Raw genomic sequence first — 21,539 nt, 5'->3', positions numbered from 1 at the left:
AATCCCAGGCACAATTTATAGTCCACCATGGGCAAAAAGAAAAGCCGTTCTCTCCCAGCTTGCAGGGCATGAGAGGACATCTTCAGAGGGCATGAGCAGCAGGCAGCAACGGAGACAAAGGGGACTGAAGGAGCCCTGACCAGTGCCAATCTGCTCTAGGGGAAGAGTCCTTCCGGACCCCAGTGCTCGTGATTGGTTATTTCCTGAGCATGTGAGCAAAACCTGGCACCTCCCTGCCCCACAGACTGTTCACACCTTCGAGGAGATGCCCAAACCCTAATCTGCCCTACCTGGAGCCATCTCAGGGGTTTCCAGGAGTGGCCAAATGCCCCTGGTCTGATCTACTTAGGGACAAAACTCCTTTCCATGTCTGACAGGGCACCTGTGTGGGTGCTTCAAAGCACTGGGACTCCTGGCAACATTTCTGCATTCCATTTCATATGTCTGGTTCCCATATGACATGTCCCAGGTTCCCCAAGGGATAAGGATGGCTAGCTAGCTCAGCAGTGATCCTCAAGAAGGTGTTCCCTTGGTCTTGCCACTGCTATTGAGCTGAAAAGGGCCCCAGGGGTTGGTGGGTCACCTCATCTCCTGAGGGGCTTGCCATCTGATGAAGATGACTGTCACAAACTGGGAATATAGCCCACTGCTGCTATTGCCATCACATTCTCTTGTCCCACTAAAATTAGCTGCACAGCTCCTATTGTTAAACACAACCACTGGCCATGCTTATAAATGATGTAAAACACCCTTCAGTCACAGGATATAACTTTCAGAGTTAGTTTCTCCCTTTAATCTTTCTAAGAGTTATTTGCCTACCTTGTATCGCAGGAAGATGTTCAGGTCTTAGCTATAACCCTGTCAAATCTTTTTTGCCTTTAATATTTAAGATTCAAAATAATGAAAGACTAAGGAAGGTATTGTTCTTGTCATATTGTACTTTGGTGCCAAAATTAGTATGCAATTTCAGACTATGTAAATAAGGACATTTATATATTATATAAATATGTTTTGTTGTGGTGATGCCAGAGATGAAAGGTAGGAGTTTGGTTCCCTGGGCATGCAGAGATGTAAAGAGCATGCATAATTTCCCACCAATTCACCAATGAACATTTGCCACTACAATGTTTATGATGAGGTTGCCTTCTTGGAAAGGAGTCCCTAATGGTTTTGTGTTCTTTACCATATTTTTTCTTTACTTCAATTAACTCTTTTCTTCCTTAACCTTAATAATTTATTCCTTTCTTGAAAGTGATGATAGGCCTCCAAGCATTTGTATTGCTCCTTCCAGCTGTCATTTTCTTCTGTAGGTCATAAGTCAGGGGGCTTAGTTTTTGCCTTCATTCACTCCAGAAGGAAGTTATCTTTCTTGAACCTGAAAAATGAGAAATGTTCCTAGTGGTATAGGTGAGCTCTCATCAGGGCTTTGCACAATGTCTGCCTTTCCTATGGAAATAGCTTGCCTGAGACACAAGAATGTATTTGCTTTTATCTCATTCATAGCTTACAGTCATCCTGTGATCTATTCATGCCTCCGGGAATATTTCTCTACTCTGATAGTTCTACAGTGGAGCAGAAATTCATGGCACTCTACCTGAAATGGTACCTATTTCTGGTCTGCAGTTCCTCATGCAAGGAGTGTTTGTTGATGTAGGGGATGTCTCTTCTGTCAAAAGATCTGACTTCCTTGTTTCCTACATTTGGCGACAGCAAAGCATGAAGGATGAAGCCTGAGAAATGCTTTAATGAGGCTTCTATGCATCAGTACCTTGCTGGAGTCAGCTCCATGCAGTCACAACCAGCAGCACAATCCAGCCCTCCACTAGACAGCTAAAGTGGTGATACAGTTATATTAGATGATATCTATACATCCCTGCCAACTTAACTATCCCATTTTATTCTATTCTGTTTTAAAAACCTCTTCATTTACATCTTCCTTATACCTTCTGTCCACCTGTGTCTCTACTCATCTCCCTCAAAACTTATCTGATAGCAAGAAAGAAAAGACCTGACCTTTTTATTTCATCAACTTAATTCTACCCTTCCAGCCTAGCACTAGTATTATGGATATATTCCACAAGCCACATTAGATGAGCACCTGACAAGAAGATAGCCTTTATGAAGTTTCTGTTGTATATTGGTTCTTTGATTTACACTAGGAATGTCTCCCTGAGCGGTGGAAGGATCTCTTCCAGGCTTTTTCATAGAGACAAAATGCATTATTCTCTCTCTCAGTCATAGGGTGTCTGAGACCATCAGAGGTTAAGAAACTGGGTTAGTTTGGCAGATGTTTCTTGTTATTCTGCCAATTAAGTCAACAATAGGTATTCATAATCCTGGGGAGGCTTGGAGGTCACAGAAATTACAGGGCAGGCAGAATAGCTAATGCTCAAATAGCTGAAAAAGGAAGCGATCTTTTGGGGATTTCCTCCCACTCCTTTTATTCTGCTTGTCCTAGGGGCTGTCATCAGTCAGTGACATTGTGCATTGGCTTCACCCTTTGGTTCTGACTGCAGTGTTCAAAATCCTCAATGGCAAAATGTCTGTTTTACTGTTCCAGGGGAGATATTCTTCTACAGTTTGTCTTACACTCAGCTTTCAGTGCTTTGTATAAGAATTGAAACATTTTTCTCAGCAACAAGTTTAAAATAAATTGTTGGCATACTTCTTAAGAGAGAATGGGGAGCTGCCATGGAATAAAGACAGCAGTTATTGTGAGGCAGCATATGCTGTAGAGAAGTCATCTGTTACTTTACCAGTATAGAGAAACTCATTAGATTCTTATTTTCTGATCTTCTCAAAAGTCTATCCTTGCTGAGCAAGACATGAAGCTGTCACAGAGAAGCACGGACTTTAAGAGGAAAAATGGATATGGAGAAGTCACCAAAGAGCTAGTTTGTGCGCTTGTGTCTGGGATATTAATGACAATTGAATGATCTCTGCAAGTAATGTAGTAGAGTACATTGGGCTTCTCAGATGTGGGGCACACCCTGCCTGCCTTATGCAGTAAAAACAGTGTGATACAATAGGCAGTCAGGTGACAATAACAACAAGAATAAAACATTATTGAAAGACAAAACAGGAGCTTTAAAGAGAGAAAAGAAGCAGACATGAGGCAATGAACAGACATGAGACTTTAAGTCCACTAATAAACTTAATTTCCATATAAAAATCCTTACTCAAGCATAACAGTACTGATATATAGCGAATAAAGCATTGGCTTGGAGTGTAATGATGAGAAATGTATAATAAAACATTTCTACTCTCACTTCTGTTTAAAAAGAGAAGTGAATGAGACATAGTTGGTACAAATAATACCTAAAACATCGTAGCAGGTAATAAAAGTATTTGACATACTGTGACCCTGGAGGGACTGTGACTGTGTTTTTATCTGAACCCAAGAAACATAAGGGGCAATATATGCCTTCCTCACAGTCACATTATGTGGCATCCATGTTTTGGAGATGTAAAAGATCACTTAATGAAAGACAGAAACATATATGGGGCAAATGATTCCAGCATGTGGAGGATGATGCTAAAAGAAACAGATAAATTTCTTCAAATGGCAAGGGCAGCCGAACTGTCTAGCAAGAGGATAAAAACAGTGTCATCAGTGCAGAACAGGGACAAACTAAAGGAAATTCAGAAACAGGACAGAGGCAGACTGTACAAGAATGCAAGTGTTGGGTTGCAGGGTATGTACTGAGTGAAACAATACACAAGACAGTACAAACCCTGTCTGGTTCCCAACAAAATCATAGAAAAAACAGAGAGCACAGCAAGATTTTCTGTCCAATGTGTTGTAGCTTGGGAAATAAAGTCTTAATAGGTATGGAGGACATAGAGATTACAGTTTAAAGAAAGTTGTCTTCTGGTTGTCTTGCATAAGTCCAGATAAATCAATTGTACAGAAGGATGCAAAGAACAATGCCTGCCTGTTTATTTTCAGAACTGTTCTATCAGGTTGTAATCAGTTGACTCCAGTTGGATGGTGAAGCTATCAGCAACCTAATCCTACCAAGATGGACAACTTTAATCTGGAGAATTAGAATTCATGATGCAGGTATTTGAAGCCAAACAACAAATGCAGCCTGTAGAGAAAAAGTTTGACAGTCAAGAGATGTTATATACACAAAGTATTAATTTCCTGAGCATGGTAGAGGAGAGAGTGTTCTCTGTGTGTGTTCTTTTTTTCAGAAGATGTACAGTCACACTTCAGGGAATCAGACACACAAAAATGAAGTCAGAAAGAAGCCTCAACACAGTGATATGGCTAAAATTCAATTTTTGATAATGTCAGAGTAATATCAAATAGTTGATAACTCAACATGAATTGACATGATTATGTCTATTGAAACTTTTAGAGAATGACTCAGATACCTAATAGTTCCTGAGAAAAATTTGGAGTAAACTGAGGATTTTCATTTGCCAAACACCAAAGCATATAATTGTATGCATGTATGTCAGCACTAATACACACTTATTCTATAAGCTATCATCCAGTTAACACCTCTGACAGGCTAAGACTTTTACCACTCTGTGATTTGAGCCATGTGACAACACTGACCGCACCTTTTGGAAGACAATGGCCTGGTGTAAGTGCTTTTGACCTGCACCCAACTTCTAAGGTGTTGCAATGTAAATTGAAGCCGGGAAGGATTCCCAAACATGTGGCTTGAAGCTGATGACAGAACTATTAAAAATTAATGATGTGACAAAAGAGACAGTCAGTGTCACTATGTAATAAGCAAAATATGAGGTTGAATATAGACATGTAGAACTTGAGTAAAACTATGTTTTCTCTGTTAGTTGACATCTGGAGAGATGTCAGCAAGACCCTGGAAAAGTCAGCGTGATTAGGAAAACACTTAAAATGAAAGCAGTCCAATGTCTGTTAGACATAGTGATTTTTTTCTGGAATTGCCCAAGGTGTTTAAAAAATTAGGAGGTACTGCTCCTAAGACTCTATAGGGTAGCTAAAGCAAAATTATTTTGTTCTGAAGGAGCTTAGGCAAAGTGCTAATGCATACCAAGCAGCCCAGAACATTTACTAAAGACAGGAAGCAAAAAGGAAACACAGAGCCATGCTTTTTGTCAGCACTAGCCCAAAATCTGCTTGAAGGAACATGGACAGCAGTGTGAGTTTGTACTCGGGCATGTTTCTTTGTAAAACTTTACCAGTACAATATGAAAATAAGGCACTTCCCAAGAAAATCCCATATGATAGATGCACTCAAGAAGACATGCCTTCCAGAATACTAGACATGATTTTATAAGACAAAATATTCATCTCCAGTGCTGGGCTTCACACAGCCCCCTGAAGACCAGGCAGTAGTAAATCAGCTTGTGTACCAACCATGGCAGTCTGAAGGGGCACTTGACAGGAAGTTGCTCTGGAATGTACTGTACATGCAAAATATTTTTTTTTAAGGAGACCTAACAGCAGTCCTAGAGGACTTAGAGGGTGCTACAATGTGCCTGAAATACATTTCAGACCACTAATTTAGATCTGAATGAAATGACAACCAAGACAGCATGCTCAGATAGGAGCAAAGAAATAGCAATCTGAGATGCTCAGACTTCTGACTGACCACAGGACATTGCACAGCTTCATGAAATATCAGCCCTGATAAAAATACAAAGAAGAAAACAAAGAAAAATAAAATAATAAAACAAATAGATAAGCTTTCTGCTGCAGCTGCTGTATGACTTGTTGGAGGATATATAAACAAACAGTACCAGCTGCCTGAAACTTAGGCAATAGACTTCAAAATTAACTCAAAATGGATCACATTAGCCTGGATGCTCAAAGGGCAACAGGAGAGACAATCTGGCAATAAAGAGCTTTTAAGAAAGAGCAGTACTGGTGAATACTTCTCACGATGCATTGTTCAGCTTTCACATTCCTGCATCTCTTTCCCTTCACTAATCCTAATTTTTCATTCCCTTCCTAATTTTTACCTTGGCACAGATAAATCAAGTCTACCGTGCAAAAAGGAAACAATAAAGAGTGCAATGAACTAGTAAAAAAATCAGTAAAAAGGTTGATTATTTGATACCATTGTGTAGATGAATAGGTCTGGTTCACCCATCAAAAATCCATTTGCAGCAATAATAGAAACTAAACGTTGATGATAGTTGAGGGAAATCTGAAGATAGTACCCATACAAAATCAAAATACAAATCAGAGTAAGTAAGTGTTAAAAAAGGGAGTATAAAAAAAGAAATTACTATAATCTTGATGCCAACAAAAATCAAAATCTCATTCTTTCAAAAATTGTTATAGTTTGCTTGAAGGAAAAGTAAAATAAAATTACATATGGCCATGGCAATGGCAATATTAAGTTATACTCTTGATTTTAAGTTATATTCTTGAGTTTCAGTAGAACTATTCTGCAGGCCATTTTGAAGGTGTTCTGTGGTCAGAACTGGTGACTGTACAGCTGTAGCTGCAGAAGAATGCAGCCCTGTGTGGTGTAAACGCTCCTACCATTCCATTACAGTGTACCTGTAAGCAGTCTATAGAGTCTTACACAACAGTAGGAAAAAAACAATCTTAGAAAGCACTGCAGATTTGTTTCTGCTTATCCCCAGTACCCTTTGCAACATCAGGATAAGACGCAAAAAGTGAAAAACATTCCTCCCTTTTGATGTCAAATCCTGTGCTTGAGAGAGGAAATGCAGCCTTTCCAGGAAGGTGTCTGACCTGGCAGGTTTGCTCTGTTGTTCCTCAGTGCTCTGAGAAAGTTGTGGTATGTGCTTTACACAGGTTAAGTAAAGTTTCGTGTTCTGAACCTCACTCTGGAAAAGCAGCATTTCATTAGGCAGCTGCCTGGAATCAACTTAATATTGGAAAAGTGAGAAAGCTTGAGAAATTTTAGAGTCTCTGAGTATATAATTTCTTGCTGTTTCACACAGTTACACTTATGCAGAGAGAAATCTTTCTGAAATTTCAGGCTACATTTTAACATGCATATGTTTCTTAGAATGAAAACTTTACCATGGCTAAAATCCTTCTCCCAGAGAAGAGAAACTGTCCTTGCAAACCTTGTTAGACACTGGTTTTGTCACAGTTATATCAGGACTGAAACTCCTTGTTGAATAAAAGCCTCAAAGCGTCATGACTGTTAGCCCACTCTGGATTTAACAGTAGCTATGTATACCTTTGGATGTACCATGGAGAACTTTTCCTCTAGATCTGTCTGCCACTGTGTGGGGATTCAGCCCCTGAAGTGGGTCTGCACAGCACTCTCCTGCACTCAGGGTGTTTTCTTCAGCTCTCCAGACCCTTTGCTTCCTTGTCAAATGGCAGATAGTGCAACATCTCACTAACAACACCACAGCTGTGCACTGACAAGCAGATTGGGGTTCATATCAGACCTCTTGGGAGGCTGTTGGTGTGTATTCTTTTTCTATGAAACTTCACAAGACTTGTGGGGCCTTTTATCTTCATTTGTGTTTTTTATAGGCTGCCTGTGCGTTCATGTTGTGTTAGACATTGTATTTAGACATAAATGTTTAACTACATATATAACATATTGTTAGATGTGAAGAACTTAGCAGATGATACACAAAGTATGTGCAGATAAAATTATATTAAAAATATTCTGAAAACTGGAATAAAAAATATTTGAACTAGTCAAGCAGTCTGCAAGGGAGTGTGGGAAAACTATCAGTTGGGACTTGGAAGAGTAGTCTGGACAAATCAGGAACAATCAAACTTTTTTAAAAGAGGAATAACAATTGGAAGTAATTTGCAGTGGTGGGAGAACAGAGCATAAGTGATTTCTTAGAGCTTTTTAAAAAAACCTTATTATCTTAAATTATTTCTTTGAAAGGTTTTCTCCCTGCTTTAATGTAATGAATTCCATAGCAATGATGATTAAGTATTCAGGGACTTTTTCCAGGGATTCTTTAGAAGAGATGATGAATGATTATTGGCTTCAGTTGCTAATTGACACAATAATCCATGCCAAGGGATTCCTCTCTAGTTTTGAAACTATATTCTAAAAAGAAAAGAGAATTGAATTGTTAGATAACACACTGATGTTGAGATTAATTGAAGCATGATGGAGACTCATGCCTTTCATTTTTTTCTTAAGAAATGGTATAATTCTTCTCTTCATGTTTTTGTTTCTTGTAATTTGTGATTAAAAAGATGTGCAATTTTAACATACAACCTATGGCAGTAACTTTAGGTTGGAGCTTCAGTATGCCAAAAGAAGAGTAAGCTATCAAAATAGTCCTATAGATGATTTGAACGTGTTAATTTTTCTTAAGAAGGAGAAAATGCACAAACAGACCAGGTTTGCCCAGCTACCTTTTCTATAGAATCACTGATTTATGGAATAAAACAGGGCCTCAGGCCATGTAACATGGTTGTGAGCTAGTCAACCACTCATTTGTGCCAAGTAAATTTTGGAAATGATTCTCCTTTGCTGACAGTACCCTCATTACTGATTGTGTAGAGTAATTTATCAGGCATTTCTTAAAATAAACTGTTCATTTATGCTAATAGGACTTGGCAGGGAGGAAAAATTGGCAGGACTTGGAGTTCCTAGTATTTTTCTTTTTTAAAACAAAAATTGTAAAGTCCTTAGTATTTTGAGCCACCGTTATCACAGCCATGTATATAGTTTATAAAAGTGACAACTAATTGCATAATAAATTTTCAGAATGGGAGAAAATTATTCCTATGTTAAGTTTACAAAAGCAAATAGTTTTGTAGTATTGTAAAAGCACAGTCATTAGTTTCATACTTGTACATTCCTTATTGGCTAAGCTTCTGTTATTAATGAATCACTTAGCATCTTTTCCATGACTCATCTATTCTCAGTGAGGTACCTCATCTTGAAATATCTCTTTGTTTCTTACTCCTCATGTATTTTCTGTTCAGTAGCTCCCTCCAAGGGGATGTTTTCTTTCTGTTTCATAGTGGGGCTTTGATCCTGCAAACAGCCATGCACATCAGTACCTCTTAACATGAGTAGGTCCCATTTGAACCTATGGGACTTGTCAATAGGTACTTCTACATGTTTGTAGGACTCAACTGAAGCCACTGTACAAAGTTTAGCTGCTAACCTTTGCAGCTGAACTAACTTATATTTAGTTCAATACATTTCACATTCAGCTGTCTTCAAAAAATAAATGTATCAGTTCCTGAAGAAGCCATCCTTCCTAGCCCACAAGAGAACACCCAAAGCTCAAAATAAGAAGAAAGTGTGCATTGAAACATACAAATAAGGTCTGCAACATTGATAAAATGACAGCTGTAGAAAATTGTGACTCACCAAAAAACAATGCTTTAATCTAATGCTTGCTGAAGTGTAAGGGGAAGTCTTCTGTTAACTTCACTGGTGGTTAGATCTGGTCCTCATTTAATAAGACAAAACTAGATGCATCTCCAATTGTACATAAATTATGTGATAAGGGGGTTTTTGTGTGTTCAGTTTCTCAGCAAATGGCAAGATTCGTTGCATTGTCAAGTAAAACTAAACAGTGATGTTGTTTTTGTTGTTGCTTTTTAATGAAAATAAATATGGCTGTAAGTGCAATTAGTACAGAATATCCTGTGCTTCTTATAATGACAAATTAAGCATGACACATTGACCCCAAATTTTCATCATGCCTCAGCCTTTAGCTGCAAAAGCGCAAAACTCAGACAGTTTTTTCAAAGACAAAAAACTTAGCCAACAGCACCTTAAATTGAAGGCTAAACTCCAGACTTTTTTATAATCAGACTTTCTGGGAAGCTGTGTGATGATATCCCTTAGATTATGGCTTTAAATTTTTGCTGTCTCGTGCTATTGTTCTTTGCAGTTTGCAGAACTGAAGGGACCCATATCTAGTAAAACGGAAAACAAAGGTTCTCTAGCATTTTGCAACTCTTCAGCTTTTTAGACTTGAAACGCAAATTTAAAATGTGAAGTGCATTCCATGCTCACTTACTGAACCTGGCCTTTTCTGCTGCATGTCTGTTACTCACCATCATAATTAGAATGTCCCTGCAATGGATCTAAATGTTTTCTGCTAATGTTTTCCACTTCTGTCTGCATTCTTTTCATATTGTTTCCTGCCATTAATGCAATAAAAATGTCAGCCACAAATACCAGATTCCTAATGGAAAAGCAAAACAAACTAAAACCACAGCCAGCACCACAGCTGAGAAATATTATTTTTCCTCATATTCCAAATTTTTACGAGGCAAACAATTATTTGAGGTTACATCTACTATATGCATTGTTAACTAAGTTACATACATTTTTCATACTTGGAAATCAGAATTACTGACACTCACTGTAACTGTTACAAAGTGGTTTCATGCATACATTTGGCTTGTCTGATCAGAGAAAGATGCTGTCTTGTTTAAATGACAGCACCATAATTGGTACTCTTGGCTTCTCCTGCTCTTGGAAAAACACCGTAGATTTTAGTTCAAGATATAATGGGACAAGCATTATTTCTTTAATTACCTCTAGCACATAGATTATTAATGAATTTATAATTTTATTTTGCTATGAGTTCCTAAAAGATAGAAAGCTCAGAAGAGAGGATCTAAATATCTATTGTTAATGCAAGATAGATGGTTTTTGTAATGTGGCACCTTATTTGTACAATGCAATAAGTAGCCTCTCTGAATTTCTTTTTCTCGTTACTTAAACCCTTCAAAGTTTCTGGCTGTTCTTAAATACAATTAGATTAAACATTTCTGTATAATTTATTGACATGAATTTGGTGAGGAAGTTAACTTAGAAATCTGAATTCTGTATAGGACAAATTAGCAGTGGTAGGGAAGTTCCTAATTTATTTATTATAACATATATGTTTGGAGAACAGATCCCCATATATGCTGTTCTCCCAGCAGACATAAGATAAAATTAAAAAGTGGCCTTTTCCCTATGAAGTCATCTTGAGTGTAATACAGGAGCAAAAATTGATAAAGATCATGAAAAGGCATTGAAATAGTACAAGTCAGCATGGAGCAAATGGTTGCAGCTGTTATTATGAATATTTTAGTTATTTAAAATTAGTTTGCAGAGCAGCTCCTGAGTTGCTTCTGGTAGTGAAGGTAAAAGGTACAGAAGAGATTACCTCATGGGTGATTTGACAATATATTCTTCTCCGATAAAACTATCTCTTTAGGAACTGTGTGAGGTGCAAAAAGCAGGTTCTGTCTGCTAGGAGTTAAACATAGACCTTGGATTATGCAAAAAAGATGAGCATTTTCTGTCTATTTATTTCACTTTTCATTTTAATACAGATGTTTTGATATCTCTTGCCATATTTTTGAGACTACTGATGCCCAATTCAGTAGTTTAAACTCAGTCTGTAAATTCTTTGGATTAAGGGTAGTTTTCTTCCAGTTGTCTGTACACATCTTGGTCCAGCTGAGCCTCTGTCTAGTTTAAAAACCAATAGCAATAACTCAAAATAAGTATGTACCCTGAAGATGCCTTCAAATGTTCCATTTTCTAATGCAAAAGTGATGGAAAATGGCAGGAGCTTCAGAACACAATGGATCTACTATGCCTCCCTTATTTAACTTTTCTTCTTCCTGACCCCGTTGGTGGTGATTTTGGAAGCATTGCAGCATAGGAATGGACCACTACTGGAGAGTAGCCCTGTTTATTCACTAGGAGGGCTCCTCTGCCTGTGGGGAAGCTTTGCTGAGACATTCTATGCAGTGGCTGGATTTAGTCCAATGGAAGCCTCAGGTCAAAACACAGGATTTGAAAACCAATTACAATTGTACAAACAGGTAGCAGGAATGTCTGTCTGCCTCGTGCTCTCTGAGAAGAGCTGAGAAGAGCAAGGCCAACATGAGGAGCGGTCTTTTGCCTAGTGCTGGCTGCCAGCTCCTCTCCATGTATGGGTACTCTCATTATTGCAGCCACCGAGACTGCAAGAGTATCTGATGCACACAGGAGGACAGCAGTGGAACTCTAGAGGAAAATGTCAGAGTTGCAGATTTACCTTCTTCCCACCCAACCCTATTAAAAAAAACCCAATAAACAAATCAAACAAAAAAAACCAACCAACCAAACAAAAAAAACCAAAACAACAACAAAAATAAAACCAAACATAACAAAACAAAATCACCCCAAAAACTGTAAAAATGCTTTCTCTAGGGTCTGCTTGAGAAGTTTTTGCACAGTGGTGTAAAATTTGACCCCACATGATTAAAAAAAAAAAAATTAGGTGCCACTGAATGTTTTTTGAAAGTGCTGTTTTTAAGGACTCTGCCTAGACATCCCAAATACAGCAATACTTCAGTAGTTCCATCTGGATTTAGTCTCAGCACATCAGCAATAGCACTGAAACTTATTAACACTCATGAAGTTCTGTGTTCAAGATCTTTCATCAGACAATATAAATGCAATGCCAAGCAAAGTAAAACTTGACAAGGTTATTCTTTATCTTCTCAAACTAATGGCAAAAAAAAATATAAATCTGATTTATTTTGCATGAATGTATCATATTTTTTGGCCTCGCTAAGCTATTCTCATTTTTCTTCAGCTGTAAATAATATGACTTAAATTGCTTAGTGAAGCAGCTCTATTATTTATCAGTCAAAAAATATTACAAATGAGTGACAGGTTTTTATGAAAGAGGTGGCTAAGAATTATTCTTCCAATTGAACATTTAATGTTTGTGTCATATTGCAGGGCCAATGTATATCCATAGGCAGAGAGAAAAGGCTTATGTGTTTCTGCTTTCTCGGGTTTGTAAGTATTTAGTATATTTAAAACGTGAGTCTTTGAGAAGTGTTTTTTTTGTGCCATGGTTGAGGTGCTTCTAAAAAGTGTACTGATTTTTAGGCACTGCTTACTGGCCTGATTGAAACCAAATCTGTTGGAACAGGTCTCAGCAGTAAAATGAAGGATGACACAGGGACATCCAGGAGGTCTTCAAAATCAGTTTGCTGCTAACAAGATGCTTCACCCACTCCGATTTCCCCCATGCAAAAGGGAAAGGACTGCAGGCCTCATAAGCCTTTTGAGATTCAAGATAACATGACACCTTGGAAAACCTTCAGCCATATTTCACATTTTCCTGAAGTGAAAGCAGGAAGAGCCTTATTTGGTTGAAAAAAATCAATTTGAAATGTAGTCAGTTAATCCCATACATTGCAGGCTGTTGTGGTTTAGGAATGGTAATCTCCAGTTTAGTACTCCCACTAAAACCATGGTCTCTCCCTCCAACCTGAGGCACAAAAGGTAAAGATCACAAGTTGATATTTAGAACAATTAACTGGAAACAGCACTGAGGTAAGAAAACAAACATTAACAGCAACAATGCTAGTGACAGAGAGTATAATAAAAGAAAATATTCACATGGAAAATACCCTCAATAATAGACAATACCAGACCACTCCCTCTGCCACATTCTCTCAACTGGAAGGAACCCCTTCTCCCTGGAACAGATTCCCTTTCCCCTGCCCAGGAAATGGCCTGAGCTGGTACAGAATAACCTCCAGGTTCTAGCCCTTCTCCCTCCAGGCTACTGCAAAAATTAACCCTGTGCTGTCCAGAACCCAGACACAGGTAGAACTGAATCTTATTAAAAGTGATATAGTACCATATTTTAAATCTTTTATGTGAGACACAAGTTCAGTACAAAGCAATACAGAAAACACATTGATGGAGACTACTTGTGATCCACCTGCTATTTCTTAGTCAGATTTGACCCCATTTCCCTGCGTCAGATACTGAGTTTATCGTTCTCACTCCCTCATCAAATGAAGCTGTTCAAATACCAGGTTTACCTCTGCATGTTTTTTAATCTTACTTGCTCAATTGAGTCATGAACACCATGCTTGGCTAGGGGTCTATTACCAAGATGATCTCCCAGGAGGCATATACTGAAATTCTTCATAATGGATGTTGCACATTCTAGAATCCTGCTGGAGAGAGCAGGCTGAATTAAGTGCTGGATACCGACCAGGTTGCTTGGGGCTTTGTCTATCAAGCCTTGAAAACCTCAAGGATGGAAATTCCACAGCCTCGTCTGAAAACTTTTGTGAAAACTGCAGGCAGTCCATGTTGGAGCAGTAAGAAATAAAACACTTGTTCTCCTTTAGTTACAAAATTGCCAAGTGTTATCTGACACAATAGCATTAAAAAAAAAAAAAAAAAAAAGAGATCTAGCATTATTTAAATATTGACAGTATCACCTTAAAATGGTTATGTTCTAAATATTTTATATGAGTGCTGTGGAACAGTAACATATGCACATACTCTTCCTGCTGGACTGTAAAATTAATGAACTTCACACTTCTGGAACCATTGGTATAATTTTTCGGACAATAGTTTTACAAGAACAGTATTTGTATTGTGGTATTTTGTGGTTCTATTATTAGAAGGGTAAGAAGACATGGAGTTTGTTTAGGGTATTTTTTTAAATATTAAAAGCTTTTATTTTAACGTTATATTTTTATTTTTAGGCAAGTAGGATCATACATATATATGTTTTTAAAATATTCCTAGAAGACAAATATTTTTTCTATCTACAGCTTTATCTTTGAGATAAATTCATTGCTAAAAGCACTTCTTGGACAACTGCAGAAGCCAAGCATGTATCTTGAAGTTCATTTCCTTTTCTTTCTGTTTGAAGCTTAAGCCCATGCAGTTGGCTTTTTTCAGACATTATTCATTCAAATTAGCTTTTTTCTTTTTGCTGTCTTTTGTCAAATCAGCTGTTGGCCTCTACCACACTGTCCCTTAGCTCAGTTATTTCATTCCTGTACATAACTGCATTATTCACCAAGTCAACCAGAGTTGGCTGAGAACATTTTGAAAAATTCTTGTGATCATAAGAACTTCCTCAGCTGCAGTTGATGACTTTGCTTCATATCTCACATCTTCTTGCTCCAGAACTTTTTATGAATCTCAATGGTATGCATCTGTCACCTTTTCATCACTTTTAAGATCAAACTCCCCTCTCCTCCTCGTGGTCTCTCTAGTATTTTGGGTCCTAAACAGTTAACTCTTTATTTTTGTTTATTGCCTCCATAGCTGTGCACTCTCTCCACATTTTGTGATTCCTTCCTCTATTTTATCTTCTCCATTATAATTTTTCTAATCTATAGCTCTTCCAAGATTATTTTAGAAACATTTCATGCATACTCAAGAACTGGAGTTCTCAGTCTATGGCAGATAGAAGGTCTGCATCTCATCTTGTCTTGTCTCTGACAATGACCAAAATTTTGGCTCCCTTGTCGGGGAAAAAAACAAAACAAAACAAAACAACCCCAAACAACCCCCAAGCTTCCTTTTCTGATTATTTCTGTCATCAGTTAAAATCACGACTCCTTCAACACGTCTTCAGAGCAACTACCTGAAACTCCTCTTTTTGGCCCTCCTCTTTTTTTTCAGGGAAAAGGATGACAGAATCCCTTGATGGTTAAATTTTGGATTGCAATCTGTTCTTCCCAGTGTATCAGAGTCTGCCCCTCCAGAAATGCATTGTTTCTTGAGTTAAGCTATGAGAGAGACCCTTGATGGTTGCAGGATTTTTTGACCCTTTTGACTACAAATGACTCTTAGGTTTATGTTTTGAGAGCAAATATAAATGAAGAAGGTCCTCTTAGAAATTATATTAATTGAATTAAATGACCCCCTTTTAAGGTCTGCAAACTCAAATCCTGCCCTTATGATGCACTACTGCATTTTTTTTTTTTTTCTCTGAGTGACCCAGCTGGAGTTGTGCCTTTTCCTCACTAGTCTGCCAAGGAACCTTTGTGCTGAATCACTGACTATTTCTACTGTAATTGGCTTGGACTTCTAGGGTGAGGGGTGCACTGAATAAGTCTCCTTTCTTGCCACTAATTGTTTTCTATGCCTCATGGGGCATTTTCTTCAGATTTTCAGTACTCCTGTAATATTTCATTTGGAGCTGGATGTGTAGGAAAATGAAAATTGTTTCAATTTGATTAATTTCTTAAGAGTTGCTTGTCAGTTTAAGGAAATTTTGAGCAGTCTTTCTTCTTGATGAAGAGGGAGTTTTAGACTATCTTGAGACTTCCTGAAGGTAACCAACTGTCAAAAAACATACTCAACTGCTTTTTATTACAGTCATTCCAGCTAAGATTTGTGTTTATCCCTTTATTGGTCCTTTCAGAATAAACAAGAAATAATGGAATAGTTGTGTGCCCTATTCCCCACTTCCCAGGCAAATCAAGGGTGTCTCTCAGCAGCACAAGGATAAGGTAAAGTTGTGACTAGAGCCATTATGTGGGGTAGCAGGAAGATGATATGAACCAGTGTGCTTTTTCCTGAAGAGCTGTATTTCAGACTGCTCTTTCTGTAGCAAAAAATCAGAGTTTTTTAGCAGATGGATCAATGCAATAGTATACTTTGATTTCCATTGTGTTGGCATTGTTTCCACAAGATTACTTGACATCACATCACTGTCAGCCCATGTGTGTGCACTAACACAGTTGCCAACTAAAATTCCAGAAGGCAAAGGATGGGGTCAGAGACAGAGGTGCAGGCCTACCTGCAGAAGACAGGCATGTAAGCGTGGCTGTTCTATGAGTAGGACAACACATTCTGTTACAGATGGAGTGGTGGGCACCCAAATTTTGGGGACAACTAAGAACAGAAAATATTAGGAACCTATGTGACCTCACTGGCTCATCAATGCTGAAAAATCAGTCTATATGTGATTTGCAACAACAAAGAAAGGCAAATCTTTTACAGAGATAAAAGCATAAAAAGTGGCACTGAAATGCCTGCTGTGAGAGGGTTAGAAAGACTCCCTTGGTTGTAGGTCCATCAGGTTTGGCCTCAGTTCTCTCAGTTCTCTCTCAGTTCTTCTCAGTTCTTTTTATAGTGAAGGACACCTACTTTTCAGTCAAGTTTTACCTGTTTCCTTAGAAGTGTGTCTTTTGAAAGTCTATATACAATTGTTTCAAAGTGTATTTCCTTGAGAAGAACTCACATAGGGAAAAAACCCAAAACAAACAACAAGTGTTGTCTTATAAAGGAAATCCTTCACTATTCATAAAATACTTGAGTTATTTGGGAAAAGAGGAAATTGCTAAGGATTAGGTTTACAGCACATGAGCATGTCTCATGTGCTACTCTGTAAAGCTTGTCAAGGAAAAAAAAAGAAAGTGAATCCCAGTAGGCTTGCAGAGTTTTGCATAGTTTATTACATTTGTCAGTAAAAGCACCAAGGATTATGGAAGTAGATTTATTAATTTTATGAAATCCTGGCACGAAGGATTGGTGGCCCTCTGATAGAAAAAAGAAGTGGAGCTGTTTTGCAAAAGAGAAACATTGTGTACTTGTAGTGAAAAGTTAATATTACAGCAAACCTGTTGCAAATAAATTGCTCTAGCTAATCTCTTGGAAGTTACTTGCCTTAAAGTCGACGGGATTGTTTTATGTCTCCTTGTGTAAAGGAAGATCCTTGGTTTCAGTGGGTGTTCAAATTCCTTGGAGCAGTACACAGAATTAGAACAGCTAAACATAACCAGTTTGGAAAAGTTTTCTGTTGCTGTTTTAGCCTTTGTTATTAATGCCTTAAAGGCACACTGCTAATGCTAAAATGAAGGTTCGTTTTCTTTGTTTTCAGTGTCTCATCCTTTGTACGAGGAGTCCTTTGGAAGACTTTATAATATTTGATCCTTTTCAGAATCTGTCATCTGTATGTTGAGAGGAAACTGAGACAAGGACAGTAAGTTGTGCTGTAAGAGGTGCTAATTGAAACATGATGATTAGACCATTTTCATGTATGACAGAAATACGGCCATTGAGATCTGAATTGCTAAAAGTCTTTTCTCAAAGTTATTAAATCATATCCATCTGAAAGCAGTTGTAAGCTACTTGCATAAAATCACTTCAAGAGTTCTGTTCTGATCTAGTAGGCAGGTAGTAGGCATGTTCCTGACTAGGTGCCTGCATCAAAAAAATAGCAGTTTCACTTGTTTCCAAATAATTTGGCACTTTCAGTTGGTATTAGTTATAAAGTTGTCTTTGTTCTTAGAACTAGTTCTCCACAGGAGATGAAAATTCCTGGGCATAAATTCTCAAAGTGACCTTGCTTTTGTCTTTGAAATAAGCAAGGAAGTGTCCATTCTGGTATTGCAGTATGCCCTTAGTAATCATAGCAGTCTATTTCATTATTGTCACAAATAAGTCATACAAAATTTTTAAAAAGTTTGGCTTTTCATTTGGACCAATGTTTTTTTTTTTTTTTTTTTTTGCATAAACTCAATTGGAAAATACAGCTGTTTTGCCTTAGATACTTTAATGGCTCTGTTATAATTTCATCAAAGCAATGGATAAAATCATAAACCTCATATTGGGAACCACTTATGAATTGTTATCCCCATTTTACAGGGACAAAGATAAATTTCCTTAAGGTCACAATAAATGAATTTCTTGTCATTGAATACCTACTCATCACTGAGCCATTCTTTCCTTCCTGCAGAGGAGGAATGACATGTTCTAGGTTTTGGTCTATCACTGCCTCTTTTCCTGCTCTTTATGTCTGATCTCTAAGAGTCTGCAACACAGGGACATTCACAGCTCACAGACGCCACTGGCTAAATATCCCCACTCTCTCTGGTCTGCACTCTCATTGCCCCTTGCTCTCACCTGTTCTAGTTTGTTTTGGAAAGAAAACAGGATATACCAGTGCAAATGAGACAGTGGTATGGCTGTGGTATACCACAGCGGTAAACCAGACTGTGGACAGTATGGAGATTAGGGCTGAGTAGGACACACACCATGAAGGGAAGGTGTTCACTAAGTGTAAAGTTCTCAACCCTGCTGCAGCCAGGCAGATTGGTGTGGATCACAGAAAAAGTATATTGTTGTTGTAAGGAAAGTTTATTGGTCATATTGGTTGTAATGCTCTAGCTGCTCTAAAAAATTCTTCTCTCCATGCTAGTGTTACTGAGATCTTCACAATAACCTAACAGTTAAGTCAGCAAAAATAGCATCATCACTCATTGCAGCTGAGGAGGCTGGGTTATTTAAGCATGTGCTGAAATGGTTTGCTGGATCACGACCTCACAGAGTAACTACTTTATGTAAAGCTGTATAGCAAGTGAGTGCAAGTGCTAGAATTTTATGTCTCTATCCAATGGTTGCTCCTCATCAGATTTGTACTGGGAATGTCAAAGATGTAATTCGATAAGGATCAGGCTTTTTTGAGAAGGTAGCAACCTGAAACCATGCCTGTCCTGTTGTAAATAATATCCTTTATGTGGAGAGTAAGCACCTAAGAATCTCAGTGTCTTAGAAATGGAAGTGGTTGTATGTTTGCTGTGTGTGTGTATATATATCAATATCTATCTTGTAATCATCTCATTGTAAGTGCAAGTGTGCATGCATCTATATAATACCAGTACATCTGTGTATATAAGTAGGATGCTTATCTGCATGTAACCAGCTGAAACGGAAATCTAGATGCTCTGTTTAGGAATTTATTTCTTCTTCAAACTCTTTATGCCACTAATGAATGTAAATTACTCACAGTTATACTGGAGTGTAAGATCAAGAACTTATACTGAATTCATTGCATGATAAATAGTGGGGTTTTTATGTGTATTCATTCTTATGCAGGATGTATTACAACCCTATAGAGTTTTTCATCCTTTCCCCCCTCTTTTTTAACAGTTCTGAAGAGCTTACTCCTATATCACTGGCAATATTTGATTTGCACTTCAGGGAAATGCTACACCTTGTAGACCAATCTTAATAAACCTCATACCTTCATTGTTCCTATCACTTAATTTAAAATGTTCAAATCTTGGAAAGATGATGATTTTAATGTATTCCCATTCCTATACTACACTGCTGTAGTGCAGTCAAGGAATTTTTCCATGTGGTCCATGGTTCCATGTTGCTATTAATTACCATTGATTTTGACATATCTGGATGAAGATTCAGATGTGGATTAATATAAGCACTTCTCCTAAATCCTGAAAGCATTTTCCCGCATTCATGGTTGTTTTTTCTTTTCTCCCTTCTTTTTTCTTCCTTTCTTAAGAACTTTCCTTTAACTGAAGTTTCTCCCTGAAAGGTTATTTTCAACTTGGTACTAGTTTGTAATGAAAATAGCACATTATTTGTATGCCTTCATTAACATTTTTATCCAGAATACAAATGAAGGATTTTAAGTCATCAGTGATTTACTTTCCCAACATTATCAGTTTGTGGCCTCTCAGAAAGGGACCTTATTTCTATGCTCAGAATACCTGAAAGCCCAGATTTACCAAAATATGTTGGTTCCTAAGTTATTTTTTACAATCCTTTAAATTGATTTTTCACTATATTCAAATGACTAAATATTTCTCAAATCTGGTTCTAAATCTCTTATTTCAAAGCATCACCTTTTATGGTCTTTAAATGTGGTGGATAGCGGGAGCCAAAGCTTAATTTAAAAACTTCAACCTGAACCCCATTAAAAACTGTTCTTCTTGTAAAATATAAGTTAGTATGAGTGTGATTAAAGAAATCATCATTGCTTTCATTAAAAGTAATGAAAAAAAAAGACTCTATGTCTTTCTCAATCTAAAAACATCCAATGTGAGCAACTTCTGTGAAATTTGTGGCTTTACTTGTGTATACAGATGTAAGGATTATTTGCATGCTGTTGTTTGCCATAGATTTCAACAGCAGTTTCCACATGTCATGGGAAGTACACCATACAAATCAGATGTGTTCTCCACGTGTGTAGAACACACACATCTGTGTCTTTAAAGCAAGCAGAACACAGTTATTTTAATAGAATTTGGACTGATATTGTATAATATTTTCAAAAGGATTCATAAGTCTTTATAAAAGAGGACAGCTAGAGCTCAAAAATACAATTAGGACAAACTTTTCAAAGTTGGTAAGTGGTTTGGTTTCTTGGTTTTCATTACACAGCAGAAGCTATATTAAGGCCTGAGATTCAGAGGGTGCACTTTCTTTCAATTAGGGCTACCACAAGCATCTCAGATCTAATACTAAAAGCATCCTGGGCTCCTACGCAGTCATTTGTGAAAACTGTGGTCTTATTTCTCTCTAGACATGTTATGAGTAGAAGTTTGTTGAGAATAAAGATGGAGAGAAAGTATGTGCTCTCCTGGATTAACCTGTTGCAGTGCTGTGCTCATGAAACTGAGAATATAGACTTTTTACACAGAAGAGTCTACTCCTGTTGGTTGACCTAGGAGAGTGAATAAACATGCACTGGCCATGTCCTTCCTTTGAGTCACTCAAGAAAACAGCATCTGGATTCCCCTAACAAGAAATGCTGTTTCTCATATCTCATGTAGAGATCTGTGGTACCCTAAGATTGCTGTTGCATGTACATGAATGATATAGTTTCTCTGAAAGTTCTAAATACTGTAAAATTAAACAAGTCCATTGTATTTGATTTCTTGATCTGATTCTGGTTTTGTTTAGTTTGTGGTTGGCCTCTAAAGAAGACTGGATGACGCAGACAGAAATTACAAAAAATGCTCTCTATATATTAAATTAATGGTATATCTTTCATCATGAATTGAGGTTCTATTAGCACTCTGGAGTCATTAGTTC

General features: G+C 37.6%; 1 protein-coding gene across 18 annotated transcripts in view; it reads left to right on the top strand.

Annotated features, from left to right (window-relative positions):
* The window catches only part of SUGCT (succinyl-CoA:glutarate-CoA transferase), a 323,214-nt gene that overhangs the window by 283,989 nt on the left and 17,686 nt on the right, over positions 1–21,539 (top strand). For 2 of the 18 annotated variants that reach the window (XR_012054643.1, XR_012054642.1), the window contains one exon: positions 17,581–17,682. The exons of the other annotated variants lie outside the window; for them this stretch is intronic. The gene's annotated coding sequence lies outside the window, so the exon portion shown is untranslated. The remainder of the gene's footprint in view (positions 1–17,580; positions 17,683–21,539) is intronic. 18 annotated transcript variants of the gene reach the window in all.

The sequence above is a fragment of the Taeniopygia guttata genome, chromosome 2 (genome assembly GCF_048771995.1).
Source record: "Taeniopygia guttata chromosome 2, bTaeGut7.mat, whole genome shotgun sequence".
Lineage (NCBI taxonomy): Eukaryota > Metazoa > Chordata > Aves > Passeriformes > Estrildidae > Taeniopygia > Taeniopygia guttata.
The sequence above is the reverse complement of the archived record's forward strand: the minus strand, read 5'-3'. Positions and strand labels throughout refer to the sequence as shown.